At 41.4% G+C, this 16,452-nt stretch overlaps 1 protein-coding gene across 1 annotated transcript in view; it reads right to left on the bottom strand.

Moving 5' to 3' along the window:
- Positions 1 to 16,452, bottom strand: part of PTGR1 (prostaglandin reductase 1) — a 99,022-nt gene that overhangs the window by 28,958 nt on the left and 53,612 nt on the right. The gene's annotated exons all lie outside the window — the stretch shown is intronic.

Here is a 16,452-nt window from a genome sequence, read left to right on the forward strand (position 1 = left end):
TCTACAAGAAAACAGATACAGCTATAACTCACTACTTGTTCTGCAATGTTGAGGTTGTTTCTAGTTTTGTTTTGCTTTGTCACAATCGACGAGGCTGCAATAAGTGCTCTTGTATGAATTGCTTTACATTCTAATGCTTTTATTTCCATAGGCTAGATTCCCAAAACCGAGATCATGGGTTCAAAAAATTTTTGTTTTAAACATATTAGGTTGAATCAAATGAAACTATTGATATTCAATCATTCTGACTTGAAAAATAGCAATTTCATAAAGTGAAACCTAATATACTGCAGATTGCTTTCCAAAAATATTGTAGCAATTTACATTTCTACCAGCAATGTATGACAGTTCTTGTAACTTAAAGCTTACATCAGAACAGATGTTATTGTTGTTTTTACTTTTTGACAATCTGATGAGTGCAAATGAGCTTATACACCCCCACCCCAAGGGCTGAGACCTGACTTTATTCACATTTGTAACTTCGTACCTACCTGTATCATTTGAGATTTTTTTTTTCTTGCAAATAACAGAAGGCTCATACTGGCTTAAAAAAATAAAGGAGAGTTATTGGCTCATGTGACTGGAAAGTCCAGAAGCCTTGGCTTCAAGATTGGTCTGAATTAAGGTTTCAAGATTTCATCCTTACATACTACTTTCCATGGCATCAGCATAATCCTAAGGCTTGCTTCCCTCTTGGTGACAGAATGGTTGCAGCAGCTCTGCTACTCTACAGGAAAGAAAAATATCTATCTCCCAGAATTCCTAGCAAAAGTCCTCCACCTCTCACTGACTGGACTGTCTCTAAACCAATCCCTGGCTAATTAAAGGTTGAGAGCTTATGCCTGGGTTACCCTACACCAATCTTGTGTCATCAAGGCTAAGAGTCCCTGTTTCTCCTTGCCAGACATTCAATCAACAAGGCATTGAGTGAAATTTTTTGAACTCTGAGAGACAGATTTTTAGTTTCCTACATATGATACAGCATTAAACAATAATCAATTGTTGGCTGTGCAGTAATAATTGGATATTAGCTGTATAGTGTTTCAGTTTCACAGTAAAGGTTGTCTGTTTTATGACTTCAAAACTCTTCAACGGGCCGGCGCAGTGGCTCACGCCTGTAATCCTAGCACTTTGGGAGGCCGAGAAGGGCGGATTGCTCAGGGTCAGGAGTTCGAAACCAGCCTGAGCAAGAGTGAGACCCTATCTCTACTAAAAATAGAAAGAAATTAATTGGCTAACTAAAAATATATAGAAAAAAAAATTAGCCGGGCATGGTGGCGCATGCCTGTAGTCCCAGCTACTCGGGAGGCTAAGGCAAGAGGATCGCTTGAGCCCAGGAGTTTGAGGTTGCTGTGAGCAAGGTTGATGCCATGGCACTCTAGCCCAGGCAACAGAGTGAGACTCTGTCTCAAAAAAAAACCAAACTCTTCAATAAAAGAGTCGAAAGAACTCTGGCCGTCTCTAAGAGTGTATATAAATTTGCTAGGGCTACCATAACAAAATACTGAAGACTAGGTGGCTTAAACAACAGAAATTTATTTTTTCATCCTTTTGGAGGCTGGAAGTCCAAGATCAAGGTGTCAGCAGGTTTGGTTTCTCCGAGGCCTCTCTCTTTGGTTTGATGATGGCTGCCTTCTCACTGTGTCCCCACATGGCTCTTTCTCTGGGTGTGCACATTCCTGGTGTCTCTCTCTTCATATAAGGATACCAAGTCATATTGGATCAGAGCTCTACTCAGCAGCCTCGGTTTAACTTAAGCACTTCTTCGAAAGTTCTACCTTTGAGCACTGTCACTAATATGACCTCATTTAGCCTTAATTGCCTTTTTAAAGCCTCTATCTGCAAATATGATTACATTCTGAGGTAATGGGAATCGGGACTATAACACATGAATTTTGGAAAGACACAATTCAGCCCAGAGCAAAGTGTGTGGGTAACATGTGGGGGACGGGGGGGGGGGGAACGGGCATTTATTGAAACCTTAAAATCTGTACCCCCATAATATGCCAAAAAAAAATGTAGTTATCAAAATTAAGACATGCATTTGCTTGAATGCTAAACATGATGCTACTTTTGGTTTTCACTGTATATGGAACCTCATTTCTCAACATCAAGAGAATAATTTTAGGAATGATTTTACAAATTGTTTTCTCTAAGATAGACTTATTGGATGGTGTCTTAGTCCATTTGTGCTGCTATAAGAGAAATACCTTAGACTGGGTAATTTAGAAACAGCAGACATTTGTTATTTATAGTCCTGAAGGCTGGGCAGTCCAAGATCAAGGAGCCAGAAGATTCAGTGTCTGGTGAACACTTGCTCTCTGCTTCGTAGATGAAAACTTGGTGCTGTGTGTTCACATGGCAGAAGAGCCCAGGGGACTCCCTCATGCTTCTTTTATAATGGCATTAACCCTATTCACAGGAGCTCTACCCTCATGACCTCGTCTTCCTCCCAAAGGACCCACCTCATAATGCCAACATATTGGGGATTAGATTTCAGCATATGAATTTTGGAGGGACACAAACATTCATACCACAGTCAATAGCATATCCATGTTTGGCCATTAAATACAAAGAAAGCTACAAAAAAAATGTGGGGGACGAGCACTGTGGGATGTGCATAGCAATCAGAGCACTACGTTTCAGGTACATAAAGCAACTGGGGTGGATTCTAAAACCACGATGCTGCATAAAAATACCTTTCTTCACTGTTAATATTTGATTTTGGCCCTCAAGGGTAGAGAGTTGAGTTCTTCATATTCATCAGAGTTTATGGCATATTATCCTACTAGTTTGCAAATTCTCTCTCTCTCTCTCTCTCTCTCTCTCTCTCTCTCTCTCTCCTTAATTTGGTCTTAAAATCCCATTCTCTATTTTTCTACTGCTACTACTATAGGCAGCTATTGTGGTATGTGTAATATATGTGTACTTTCTTTTTTAACATGTTCATACGTAATATGCACTGTGGGCATATACTTTTGATTTATAGAAATGCTATTGAATTACATGCCTCATTCTGTTTCTTTTGATACTGAAAGATCTAATAAAATTGCATGTTTAATAAAAAATTTTCGCAAAGTAAGAATTACAGAAATAAAGAACCAGGAATACAGAATGCCTCAAATACTTACTCACTTGACATTAAATTGAAGCTATAGATAATATGTGGCCACACCAGGTCAAACAAGATCTCCTTCCCAATCATTGTGACTCATGAAGTCTTAAAGACTACATTCAGCCAAGTCATGGTGATTCGCTAAGTCATGGCTGTTACATAACACATGCAGAGAGTTAGAACATGGAATAAAAGATCAAGGAAAAAGATTTTTCTTTACTCCGTTCTGAGACAAAGCCTCATTAAATTCAGTCCTCTAATCTTAAGTTTCAATGAGCTCTGATCTAGCTACATGAGAGAACAATTCACTAAAGTAATAAATGAATACTTCTTGTCAAATAATTCAGAAAAGACAGGTACCTACAGTGTAAAAAGCAAAAGTCATTGTTATATGTTTGGTGAGAATTCCTTCTGGATGTTTTCCTGTGGTGATGGACTTAACAGACAGATATACTTGTTTCTCCCTTTCTCCTCTACAACTTCCATTGTGTTGGTCTGGTGAGATAATGCTTATAAAATAATTATAAAACCTAATATTAATGTTATATCATAATGGCAAGAATCCCTTAATATATGCGGGACACTACATTTGGAGAGAGATTGATTATGCCTCTTAGCATATGATACAGCTGGTACTGCACCAATTGAGTGCCCTGTACTGGAGTAGCCCTTGGCATCTAGTATTTCTAGTCTTTATGATGATCCAAGGAAGTGCATGGTGTTATTATCTCCCTCAGAGCCTCAGAACACTGAACCTATGATAAGTAAAATGACTTAGACAAGATCACAGAGCTAGTCAGTAGCAGGGGAGAGATTTGAATCAGAGCTAGTCCCCTTCAAAGCCCTGTGCTTTTCCTGTGCCATTCTATCTGCCAATACAGGTGAGGTGGATTCGTCTTGTAGGAAAGAACAAATTCAGGAAAGGTCATACTCATGGGATTTCTGTAAAATACTATGAGTGTCATTATTTGTGACATGCAAATATGTCTTGGAATGTCACTGTCTCATCCTGGCTTCCCTTCTAGTCTCTCTTCCTACCCTCCTGCATCCCTCCGCTTGGCTGGTGTCTGAGGTGACAGTGTGGCAGACTTTCTTTCTGCCTCTTGGTGGCTGGGACTGGAACTGAGCAGGCAAAGTACAAGAAGAACCGGAAACAGCTTTTTGTACCAGTAAGTAAGAAAGTGTGCAGAATATGACAGAGACAGATAAGGGTGGGGGACAATGTCTAAAGGACCTTCCATTTGGCCAAATCTAAGACAATTTGAACTCCAAAACAAATAATAAAATTAACATATTAGCACCTATTCAACTAACAAAAATAATTAATATGTTAATAGATTAGCATGTTTTACCACCCATAAAATAAGTTACCATGAGTTCATAAATGCAGAGATAAGAAAAAGATCTTCTTCACAGTAGAATCCCAACTAATAAATGTAGATAGAATCAGAACATCATCATTTTGAAACTATTTAATAATAATTGATTCAGGCAAGAATCATGGAAGCTAAAATAAGTAGGTGAAAGTTTAATGAGGAACAGGGTATCTACATAGTCTAAAAGTATCTCTTTGCAAATTATTTACTAAGCAGGGGAAAAAATGTCACTTTACAGTGGGAAAACCTGGCAGACAAATGGTCAAAGTCAACATCACCAATAAAGAGACAAACAGATGTTATCTTGTGCTTTCTGATATACTTGGAGAAGGATCCAACATCAACTTTGTAGTCTCCTCCCAGAAATGTATAACCTGGATTTAATCCTGAGGAAACAGCAGACAATTCAAATTGAGGGTCCGTCTACAAAATAACTAGTTAATAATCTCCAAAAGTGTACGGGTCATTGAACTCAAAAGAAGATTGTGAAACTGTTAAAGAGACATGACAACTAGAGGAACTTGAATTAGATTGGAGTGGAAGAGGATAACTACAAAGAACATGACATTTGAAAATAGACAGTAGAGGCTGGGCCCGGTGGCTCACACCTATAATCCTAGCACTCTGGGAGGCCCAGGCAGGAGGATCACTTGAGGTTAGGAGTTCAAGACCAGCCTGAACAAGAACAAGACCCCGTCTCTACTAAAAATGGAAAATAAATTAGCCAGGCAACTAAAAATAGAAACAAAAAATTAGTCGGGCGTGGTGGCTTGTGCCTGTAGTCCTAGCTACTGGGGAGGCTGAGGCAGGAGGATGGCTTGAGCCCAGGAGTTTCAGGTTGCTATAAACTAGGCTGATGCCATAAGCACTCACTCTAGCCTGGGCAACAAAGCGAGACTTTGTCTCAAAAATAAATAAATAAATAAATAGAAAAAGAAAATGGACTGTAGATTAGATCAGGAGTTGGAGAATTGGCGGAGTCTAGCTTACTGCCTGTTTTTGTACAGCCTGCAAAATAAAAATGGTTTTTACATTAAAAAAAAAATTGTGGTAAAAAATATAACGTAAAATTGACCATGTTAACCATTTTTAAGTGTACAGTTCAGTAGTTTTAACTATACTCACACTGTTGTGCAACAGATCTCTGGAACTTTCTGATCTTGCCTGACTAAAACTCTATTTCCGCGCCTGTGGGTACGTCACTTCCTTCCTCAGGATCCATTTTACCACAGGATGGTACCTATGTGCTCATGAACTGGACAGAGTTGTGACATGATGTATTACATATGAAAGCAGTTTCCAATTTCAGAGTACCATACCAATAAAGGTTTATTTTTATTAATATAGAAACCAAAATGCTCTGTGATAGGAAAAAACACTAACTTCCAAGGAGGGACCGGAGCAGCAGCTGACCCTATTCCACTCTCTCCATTTGCCCTCCACGGCTGCTTCTCCACCCTGCTTGCTCTCCCTAAACCGGTTCCCTGCCCTCAAGCTTCTGCTTGGTTTCAGCGGCCGCCTGACGTTGATTCTCCCTGTATGTTACTGCAGGTCGGTGGTGACCCTCTAGGAAAAGCCACAGCTCCTTCTGGCAGCCCCTCAGCACACCTCCCTCACCCGACCCTGTTAGGCCGTAGGGTCCTTCCCAGGCCCCAGTGGTTTCCCTTTTCCCTGCACACTGCCCTTTGCATGGGTATGCCATCTCTCCTCTGCTGGGGCACCGCTCAGCTCCGCTAACTTATGCATTTATTGTAAACAAAAAAAAAATATGAGAGTACATTGATTTTGAAAGTGACAATCTGTTAAAAAATACTCTAGGCAAATAGTTTAAATTGCTGAAAATTGGAAAAGGACCCCCCCCATACACACACACAAAAGGTATCTGGAAGGAAATGTTACCTTGCCTTGTTGCTATTGTGGGTAAGTATGAACATTGTGTCTCTCAATCATGTAAGGAGGTTTTTTGCACTCTGAAATGCAGACAAACAAAAAACTCAGGGTTATCATCCTGTATACTTCTAGTCCCCAAAATGAATAATCCTTTATTTTTTATTTTTATTTTTTTTTTTTTTTGTCTTTTTTTGAGACAAGAGTCTTGCCTTGGGTGGAGTACACAGTGGTGGCATCGTGTTGCTCACTGCAACCTCAAACTCCTGGGCTCAGGCAATCCTCCTGCCTCAGCCTCCCGAGTAGCTGGGACTATAAGTGTGCCCAGCTATGTTTTCTATTTTTAGTACAGATGGGTCTCACTCTTGCTCAGGCTGGTCTCAAACTCCTGAGCTCAAGCAATCCAACCACCTCAGCCTCCCAGAGAGCTAGGATTACAGGTGTGAGCCACTGTGCCTGGCCTAATTTTTCTTGTATTAATAAATTACTCCCTAACAAAAGCCAGTCTGTTCCTGACATTTGCAGTGCTTTTGTGGATTTGCAACATTCAGGACTATAAAAATCATATGGCAAATCATATGTTTTCCCAGAGGACACAGTAAGTATAAACTTGGAAATGTCAGCTAGTGCAGGCAGGCTGCGAGATCAGCTACTTCTCCCTGCGAAAAACCTGGATCCCTTAGGTAGTAGTCATCACAGAGGATAAGAAAGTAATAGGAAATAGAGAGAATAGTCGAAATAAAAGAGTACACAGAGACGAAGGTATAGTTTATTAGGTTTATATGAAGTAATTAAGATAAAGCGAGGGTACTCAGGGGTCTCCACTACATCTCCGTCAGTAGAAGAGCCACGAGGTTAGATTCACATAGGTTTTATAATCACGGATATCAGTTATTAGTTGCCAGGGGAACATATTTACAGAATAATAGGTAATGTGGTTGCTATGGGTAACAGATTTACATATCGGGTAGTTCAAGTTCCATGAGTGACAGATTTGCATAACAGATAGGGTTTAGATTAAAAAGTTTTTTCAAAGGGCTCCTAACCATTTCTAATCTATTCTATCTATGTGAACCAACAATTACAAAATCTTTCAAGGACTAACTTGTAAGTTCTAAATGATAGCTATCAATTAACAGAAGAGTAACACAGAGATATAGTGGCTCTATATTTCTTTTATCTAGTTATTGTGGATTTGAGACAGACAGTCAAGAGTAAGCAGGAAGTCCAGCTTTGTGCTAAATTGCTCATAACCACAGGGGTAGTCTCTGGGCCAGGAGGCTCATTGTTCTGGCTCCCATCCTATGAATCCAAACATTTACCTACCTTGTCTTTCAAGATCTGTGAGGTGTCACTGATCTGAGACAATGAGAAGCCTCATGGAAAGTCTACCGGAGTTTGAGTGCCCTCCCAAGGTGAGGCAGCCCTTGATATGCAAACTAACGAGTTCACATATTCTTTCAGGGCAAACCCCTGCAAACTCTTGCTTCTGTCTTTAATATAGCAATATTGGGAGATACAATAAGATAATAATCTTATGAGCCACATCTCATTCATTTTTCAATCATCTTCCCTTAACAGGCTATTTTGTGATTTTTTTTTCATTTAAATACGTATTATATGTTTTAATTTAATGAGCCAGACCTTTTAAAGCCTGCATTCTCTCTAAAAAATCTTCATTGCACACAAATTTTTATTTTCTTTTGATTCTGAGTCCTTTTTACCTAGTGTTTTAAATAAAAGGAAATCGAATTCTTGGCTTTATTAGGTAGGCATAAATATAGACAGAAATAAAAATTTTTGCTATTGAAGAGAACTAAAAAGGTGATGCTCACCTTCCAAATTAGTGATTTTTGAACTTTGGTGTCTATCAGGATCATTGTGTGGCTTGTTAAAAATAAATATCATGCCCCTTCCAGACCTAGTGGATCAGAGTCTCCACTGATCTAAATTGTTACAGGCTCCTGCAATTCTATATCATTATAAAATTCAGTTTTCTCCTCTGCAGAATGGAGATAACCTCACAGAATTGTAAGGATTAAGTGAGATAATATATGTAAAGCACTAAAGCATTTAGAACTATTCTTTTTCTTTTCTTTTCTTTTCTTTTCTTTTCTTTTCTTTTCTTTTTTTTCTTTCTTTCTTTCTTTCTTTTTTTTTTTTTTAGACAGTCTCATTCTGTCAGGTAGACTGGACTATAGTGGTGCAATCATAGCTTACTACAGCCTCCAACTCCTGGACTCCAGCAATCCTCCTCGCTCAGCCTCCTAAGATTCTGGAACTACAGGAATGACCCACCACACCTGGCTAATTTTTCTTATTGTTTGTAGAGCTTTTGCTCAGGCTGGTCTCGAACTCCTGGCCTCAAGCAATCCCTCCATCCTCCCACCTCAGCCTCCAAAGTACTGGGATTACAGGTGTGAGCCACCGCACCCCACCTAGAACTGTTCTTAACACGTAGTAAGCACTATAGTAGCTGATGTTATTGTTGGGAGACAACTCTCCATGTTTCTGCCCATCTAGTGAGCAGGAGCACAGCCACCTTTGCCATGGATTATCATTTCCAGGATGTTTGTAAAGCAAATAGCCTTGGAAGATACAGGGTTTCCCCCCAGATCAGGTTTGTTTACTACCTAGTGTAGCAATCTCTGCCTTTGGGGCAAAGGTTAGGCAGGTCTGCTTATAGGCAGGTTGCTTGTTTGACTGCCCTAATGGTATATATTAGAGACCATAATGAAAAAAGATTCAGGTTCTCTAAGCTCAGGGTTCCTCAGCTGGGAGGCAAATCCACTGCGTGCACAGCAGGGACCTAGGCCCCTCTGTGTTGCCTCTGTGGGCTTGGGGACACAAGGGGGAAGCAACATGAACATGCACATCATGCTGTTTGCTGTGCCAGAAATAATAAAGTCCTTTGTCTCTGACTCAGGAGTCTTATGCTGCCAGCATCCATGAAACTGTCGCAGGCTAACTTCTTAGCTTGCAAGGGAAGGTAAAAATCTCAGTCCCTTCATAATTTTTGACAATTAGAAAGTACAAAAGCATGCAGTCATATTTTAAAAAGCACAATTTGGCAGTCAAAGGTAGCTTAAAAGTAGCTTCATTTTTACTCCCCCTTTTATGTGAATATTTAAAAGGATTCCATTCAAAATTACTTTCTTGTACAATCATGCACCATGCAGCCTTTCCCCAGCGCAGTCATGGTCTCCAGCTCATCTCTTGGTTGAAGGGTAATCTTGGAATCTAAATCTACCTGGTCATCACCTAAAACCACCAGTCAATGGCCAAGTGATAGAGGCACAGAGGGTTTTGAGACAATTTGCATTTTTATACCTCCTCTAACATCTCAGTTGGTCCCACTACTCACCATCCCAGCATGCTGTGCACAATTCCCAGCATCTTCTTCCAGAATGTTCCATTTCACAGCAACTATAGTTTCATCTCTATGACTTCCTCAATCCACTCAGTACCACCAAAACCACTATTATAAGAACTATGCTGGGCCAGGCGTGGTGGCTCAGGCCTGTAAGCCCAGCACTTTGAGAGGCTGTGGCGGGAGGCTAAGTGCAATGCTGGTGTTGGCTAATTCTTTCACTGCACCTGCCAGGCTTTGTGAAAATCTTCCTGCCAGGGATGAGGAGTTGGCTGAGTTGGCAGACCTTGAGGCTCAATTTAAACAATTTTGGGGTCTTCTATTTCTGGGCTATTTTTTCCTTGATTCTGATTCTCTGGCTTTTTATTACCATTATCAGAGTGGGTATAGATTTTAGTCCAATTTAGTCAGTAAGATTCCAAGGTGCTTCATTATAATTACTCCCTGGCAAATGCCTGGGGCTTCCTTGCTCTTCTCCTCCTCCATCAGTCACCCCTTGGCATAACCCTAATCCTGAATAAAAATAACTGCTGCCTTTCTCACACTTTCCCATGAGCAGCTGAACATAGTTGGAGAAAATCACATAACTAGACTGACTGGTTTTATCTTAGTGATTACAATCCAACCATACATAGGCACGCAAACTCAATGCTGCCCAGCAACCCCAGAAATTCTCCAGTAAATTTGATAACAATTTTATACTTTTGTTTCTAAAACCGCGCACCTAAACAAATAATCTTATTTTATGCTTTTTTGAGAGAATAGAAGCCATTGGGCCAGAGGCTCTGTCTTCTCATGGTCAAAACTACAAAATTCTCTGTCTTCCTTCCAAAATTCTCTGTCCACCTTCTCTTGTCTTCCTGAGATAATGAAGGAAGCATCTTTCTTCGTACCAAAGGTTAATGTGCTTGGGTTGCGTTTCCCCTAACCTTCTTAGGGTACTTGGGCTATTTTTTTCTCTTGCAAAATCAACCTGTATCAATTAGAAAGCTTTCCACTGCACATAAAAAGACAAAAACCATCAGTAGACTGAACATTCAAATTTGTATCTCCTGCCCAGGCTGTCTTCCAAGCTCCATGCTTTTATGTGCTCAAGAGTCTTGTGGACATTTTCCCTTGGCATATCAAACTTAACATGCTATTTTCTTTTCTTTTAGAGACAGGGTCTTTGTCTGTTGTCCAGGCTGGAGTGCAATGGCATGGTCATAGGTCACTGCAGCCTCGAATTCCTGGGCTCAAGCCACCCCTTGTGTCTCAGCCTCCTGAGTAGCTAGGACTACAGGCACACCATCATGCCTGGCTAATTTTTAAATTTTTGGTAGAGATGATGTCTTGCTATGTTGCCCAGGCTTGTCTCAAACTCCTGGCCACAAGCTATTCTCTGACCTTGGTCTCCCAAAACACTAAGATTATAGGCATAAGCTACCATGCCTGGCCCAACATGTTCTAAACTGAACTCTTGACCTCCACCTGGGACAGATGCTTCTAGTTGCATTCTCCCTTGGTTTCTTGCTAGCAAGAATGCCAATATTGTTTTGAATAGCATCATCCCTAGCTAAAAAGTCATGATAGCCAAGCTCTTTTCTTGTTAGAGGTGATCACATGCCAATTCTGTCCATAGACATAAGCAGAAGTTACTGGATAGGGCCTCCCAGGGAGCTTTTTTTTTTTTTTTTTTTTGAGACAGAGTCTCCCTTTGTTGCCCAGGCTAGAGTGAGTGCCGTGGCATCAGCCTAGCTCACAGCAACCTCAAACTCCTGGGCTCAAGTGATCCTGCTGCCTCAGCCTCCCAAGTAGCTGGGACTACAGGCATGCACCACTATGCCCAGCTAATTTTCTCTCTCTCTCTCTCTCTCTCTCTCTCTCTCTCTCTCTATATATATATATATATATATATATATATATATATATATATTCGTTGGCCAATTAATTTCTTTCTATTTAAAGTAGAGACGGGATCTTGCTCTTGTCCAGGCTGGTTTCGAACTCCTGACCTTGAGCAATCCGCCCACCTCGGCTTCCCAGAGTGTTAGGGTTACAGGCGTGAGCCACCACGCCCGGCCTGGGGGAGCTTTTTAAAAGTGGGCAGAATCAACTCTTCCCCCTTTTTTCCTTCATGGAACATGCATAGAGGTAGAGCAGCCACCTTGTGACCATGAGGTCCACAAGCTAAGAGTGAAAAGATGGAAAGTGAGAAAGACCCTGGGAAACAGATAGCATTATGAGAGCCCAATATTAGTTCTGGAATGTTATGTAAGAAAAATGACCCCCTTACCTGTTGCAGCCGCTATGTATATCAGATGTTTTGTTACATGCAACTGAACCAAGCCTTCGCTATACACCACTCAATCCTATTTCTCCCTAGTTTCCCATTCTCGGTAATTGGGCTCTCCATCCCCAAATCCAGAAATCTGCAAGTCATCTGGGATTCTTCTCTCTCAACACCCCACCCCCAAATCCAATCTATCAGCAAGTACTGCTGAATCTGCTCCAAAATATTCCTTAATCCTGCACCTGTCATTAGCACCCCTGCTACCACTGCCTCCCAGAATAACCTGGTACTGGCCCCTTTGCATCCCTCCTGACTCCTTCCCATCTTTTCACCATCTAGCATCTAGAAGGAACTTTTTTTTTTTTATTTCGGCATATTATGGGGGTACAGATTTTAAGGTTTCAATAAATGCCTTTCCCCCCCTCCCCCCACAAGTCTGAGTCTTAGAAGGAACTTTTAAAATGCAAACTGAATCTTCCTTAAAATACTTTGGTGCCCTTCCTCTCCCAGCCTGGCCCCTCCCTTACCTAGCACTTAGATTATATCCTAAAATGTTTTTCATGGCCCCCAGCTGACTCCAAACCTTTGTGCCCCTCCTCCCACCTCCACTCAACCACTGCATTGATTCTGTGATGGCTTTCGTTCCTGTCTGCAAACAAACAAGCTCTTTCAAACCTCAGTGTCTTTGAACATACTGTTTGTCCTGCCTAGAATATTCTCTCTCTCTTTCCCTGGCTGGCTCATTCTCATCTCTTATATTTTAGACTAAATGTCAATCCTCAGAGTCCTTTCCAGATTTCCCTGATTTTTCTTTGTCCTCTTTTCGTAGTTTGTGATTATGTGATTATTTGGTTACTTGTTTACTGTATATGTCCCCATAATCTGTGAGAGTAGCAGCAGCAGCGTTGGTCTTGTTCCCCACTATACACCTGGTGCCCAGCCCAGGGCCTGACACACAGAAAGGCCCTGATTCAGATTCACAGAGTGCATGAATCTGTCAGTATTACACTGGCTCTCCCAGTTCCTGAGTAGATGTGCTAAAGTTTCATGGAATCATGATTTTTCTTGACAAGGACTTAAGAGGAATTGGTCTTGATTCTGTACGTAGCCATGAGGTCCTATACAAGAATCTCTATTACTTGTATAATAAGATAGAATATTTTTTTCCCTATAAAAGGCTGGAAGCATAATTCCTCTAAGAGTCATCTTTGTCAGTAAGAAGTTTACAAAGGCCTACTTAAGGAGCTCCTTCAGGAAATAAGTGTCAGCAGATACTAAAACTTCATTGAAGGAATGAACTGCTCTGCCTAAGAAAAGAAGAAGAATTTGAAACTCCCCATTTTAGTAAGAAAAGTAAGAAAAGAGTGGAGAGAATGGCTTTGTGTTACGGAATCCCTTCCTATGATTACTTTTTTTTTTTTGAGACAGAGTCTCACTTTGTTGCCCGGGCTAGAGTGAGTGCCGTGGCTTCAGCCTCGCTCACAGCAACCTCAAACTCCTGGGCTCAAGCGATCCTTCTGCCTCAGCCTCCTGAGTAGCTGGGACTGCAGGCATGAGCCATCATGCCCGGCTAATTTTCTATATGTATATTTTTTAGTTGGCCAATTAATTTCTTTCTATTTATAGTAGAGACGGGGGTCTCGCTCTTGCTCAGACTGGTTTTGAACTCCTGACCTCAAGCAATCTGCCCGCCTTGGCCTCCCAGAGTGGTAGGATTACAGACATGAGCCACTGCGCCTGACCCCTATGATTCCTTAATCATTGGCAAACAAACAAACAAAATATATAAATGTTGGAATGAATCAGCTTTCTATGGAAATTGGTGAAGGGGCTAAATATCCTATCATAGTTATCTTGGGACAAAATAGAAACTGCATATAAATATAGCCAGCAAGACACAGGAGGAGGCAAGTCCATGCAGCTCATAGACAGTGTGGGAGGACTTTGGACTATTACGGAACATGGAACTAGTATTGACTCAGGTTTAATCAGATCTCTGAAGGGCAGAAGAGCCACCCACAGCTGGCATTAGATTATATTTGGGTTTTATTTGCCTAGTTGGGGCATTGTTTAGATACCCCAAACAATAGATACTACCAGACAAATTGAACTGTGAAACAGGAGGCATTCCTTAATTGGAGTCTTTTTTTTTTTTTTGAGACAGAGTCTCGCTTTGTTGCCCAGGCTAGAGTGAGTGCCGTGGCATCAGCCTAGCTCACAGCAACCTCGATCTCCTGGGCTCAAGCTATCCTCCTGCCTCAGCCCCAAGTAGTTGGGACTATAGGCATGCGCCACCATGCCTGGCTGATTTTTTCTATATTTATTAGTTGGCCAATTAATTTCTTTCTATTTATAGTAGAGACGGGGTCTCGCTCTTGCTCAGGCTGGTTTCGAACTCCTGACCTCGAGCAATCTGCTTGCCTCAGCCTCCCAGAGTGCTAGGATTACAGGTGTGAGCCACCATGCCCGACCAAGATAAAATCTTAAACAAGTGGTTTCATTAAACTCTCTGTGGCAGTATATACTTGCTGCTCAGTAGCTTTGACAGCTGTGGGAGATGGCACCCCTTTGACCATGTTGGAGACATTGGCATTAATCAATATAATTACTTTCTGTGCAGAGGGTGCCCAGGATTATTACCCCATGTTGGGAGAGCCACTAGAAGGACTCACAGGACTCAGTGTATAGTTGTATTCATGGCTAAGATTCATTACAGCCACCACGCCCAGCTAATTTTTGTATTTTTTGTAGAGATGGGGTCTTACTATGTTGTTCAGGCTGGTCTCGAACTATTGGCCTCAATTGATCCTCTGGCGTTGGCCCTTCCAAGTGTTTGCATCAGAAGTGTGAGCCACCGCGCCTGGCTGATAATGTGGGTTTTAATGCATACTCTTAAATTTCATGTGATCAGCCCTATGAAAAATTTCTATTATTGCTTAGCTTAAAAAGCCTTCTTCACATAAAAAATGTTGTTAAGTATTCACATCTCCTTGCTTCAAGTTTTGTGTTTCATTTTGTTTCAGTGGGACACAGTGGGTACAGCTGGGATTCAAACCAGATAGGCATGTGTGGGGATTATGCTGATTAATAGATGCACATCTCCTTGGGCTTTCCGTGTAAAACCTTATCATACAGAATTTTTCTGAAATGACCATTTACCTAACTTTACAGATTATTTAGACAAGAAGTAAACAGGGCTGAGTGTGGTGGCTCACGTCTGTAACCCTAGCACTCTGGGAGGCCGAGGTGGGAGGATCCCTTGAGGTCAGGAGTTTGACACCAGCCTGAGCAAGAGTGAGACCCCATCTCTACAAAAAATAGAAAAAACTAGCTGGGCGTGGTGGCTGGCACCTGTAGTTCCAGCTACTTGGGAGGCTGAGGCCGGAGGATCGCTTGAGACCAGGATCTTAAAAAAAAAAAAGTAAATAAGTGTCAGCCTGCATATTGGAAATCTTTTGTTGGCAAATGTTTGTCCTCCCTTTACAAACAGAGCCAAGTACCGCGGTTTAAACAGTATGATTAGCTCAAAAATCCCTTTCACCCCCCTCCTGATAGGAAGCCTGGCAGGGGGAATGGCCACTGGAGCTGTTTATAGTTTTCCTCTTATGTCTATGCAACCCATCATATAGGTTTACTTTCTCTTTTTAGGTGCTTCGTTTTAAAAAGTGCTTCGCTCATGAATTCTGAGACAAGCTAGATAAAACTGAAACCGCTATAAATTGTGTTATTTAGCCATCAGACATGGACAATAGACGGTGCAGGAGTGGGTAGCACCCTCTGGTGGACAATTTCGGAACCGGCACGGTCTCCCGCGAGTGCGTTGCAAACAGGGAGATACAGAGCCAGAAAGAGTCCTCTCCAAAATCTCTGCTCAGCGATATTATTCTGTGGCTCTCTGGTGTCAACAAGTGAGCAGTGGCTTTTGTAGCCCCGGTGACCCAGCGGGTCCAGGGTATAAACCCATTATGATTGGGTTGTGTGAGCTGTGAGATTTTTCTGCATGTTCCAGATAAAATGCCAGAGGAGTTGGGAGAATTGTAAAATGAGTTTCTTCACAGACCTGACCTCGTGGGCTGAACAATAAAGGGCAGTGAGTGTGAAAAAACTGGAGCTAAAACGGGTAGAATCCGCCCCTCCACTGATTTCTCTGCCATTCTTCAAGTGGATGGATTTCAGAAACAGATATTAACTCTCAAAAAAGAAAAAAAAAAAACAGTAGGCATATACTGAGAAGACAGAAGAGAGATTATAATCATACAAGCCTGACAAAATTAAAAATGAGATTGGCAATGAAATTAGTGGTGTTCCAATGTCCTGAACTGCCTGACTTACACTACAGACCACCCAACTAACAGTGAGATAGATTTGTAAATACGATCAAAAGGAAGTTCAAGGGCAGTCCTGGGTTTGAGTTAGCTTTTTGAACTGTAAT

The sequence above is a fragment of the Microcebus murinus genome, chromosome 12, assembly GCF_040939455.1.
Source record: "Microcebus murinus isolate Inina chromosome 12, M.murinus_Inina_mat1.0, whole genome shotgun sequence".
Lineage (NCBI taxonomy): Eukaryota > Metazoa > Chordata > Mammalia > Primates > Cheirogaleidae > Microcebus > Microcebus murinus.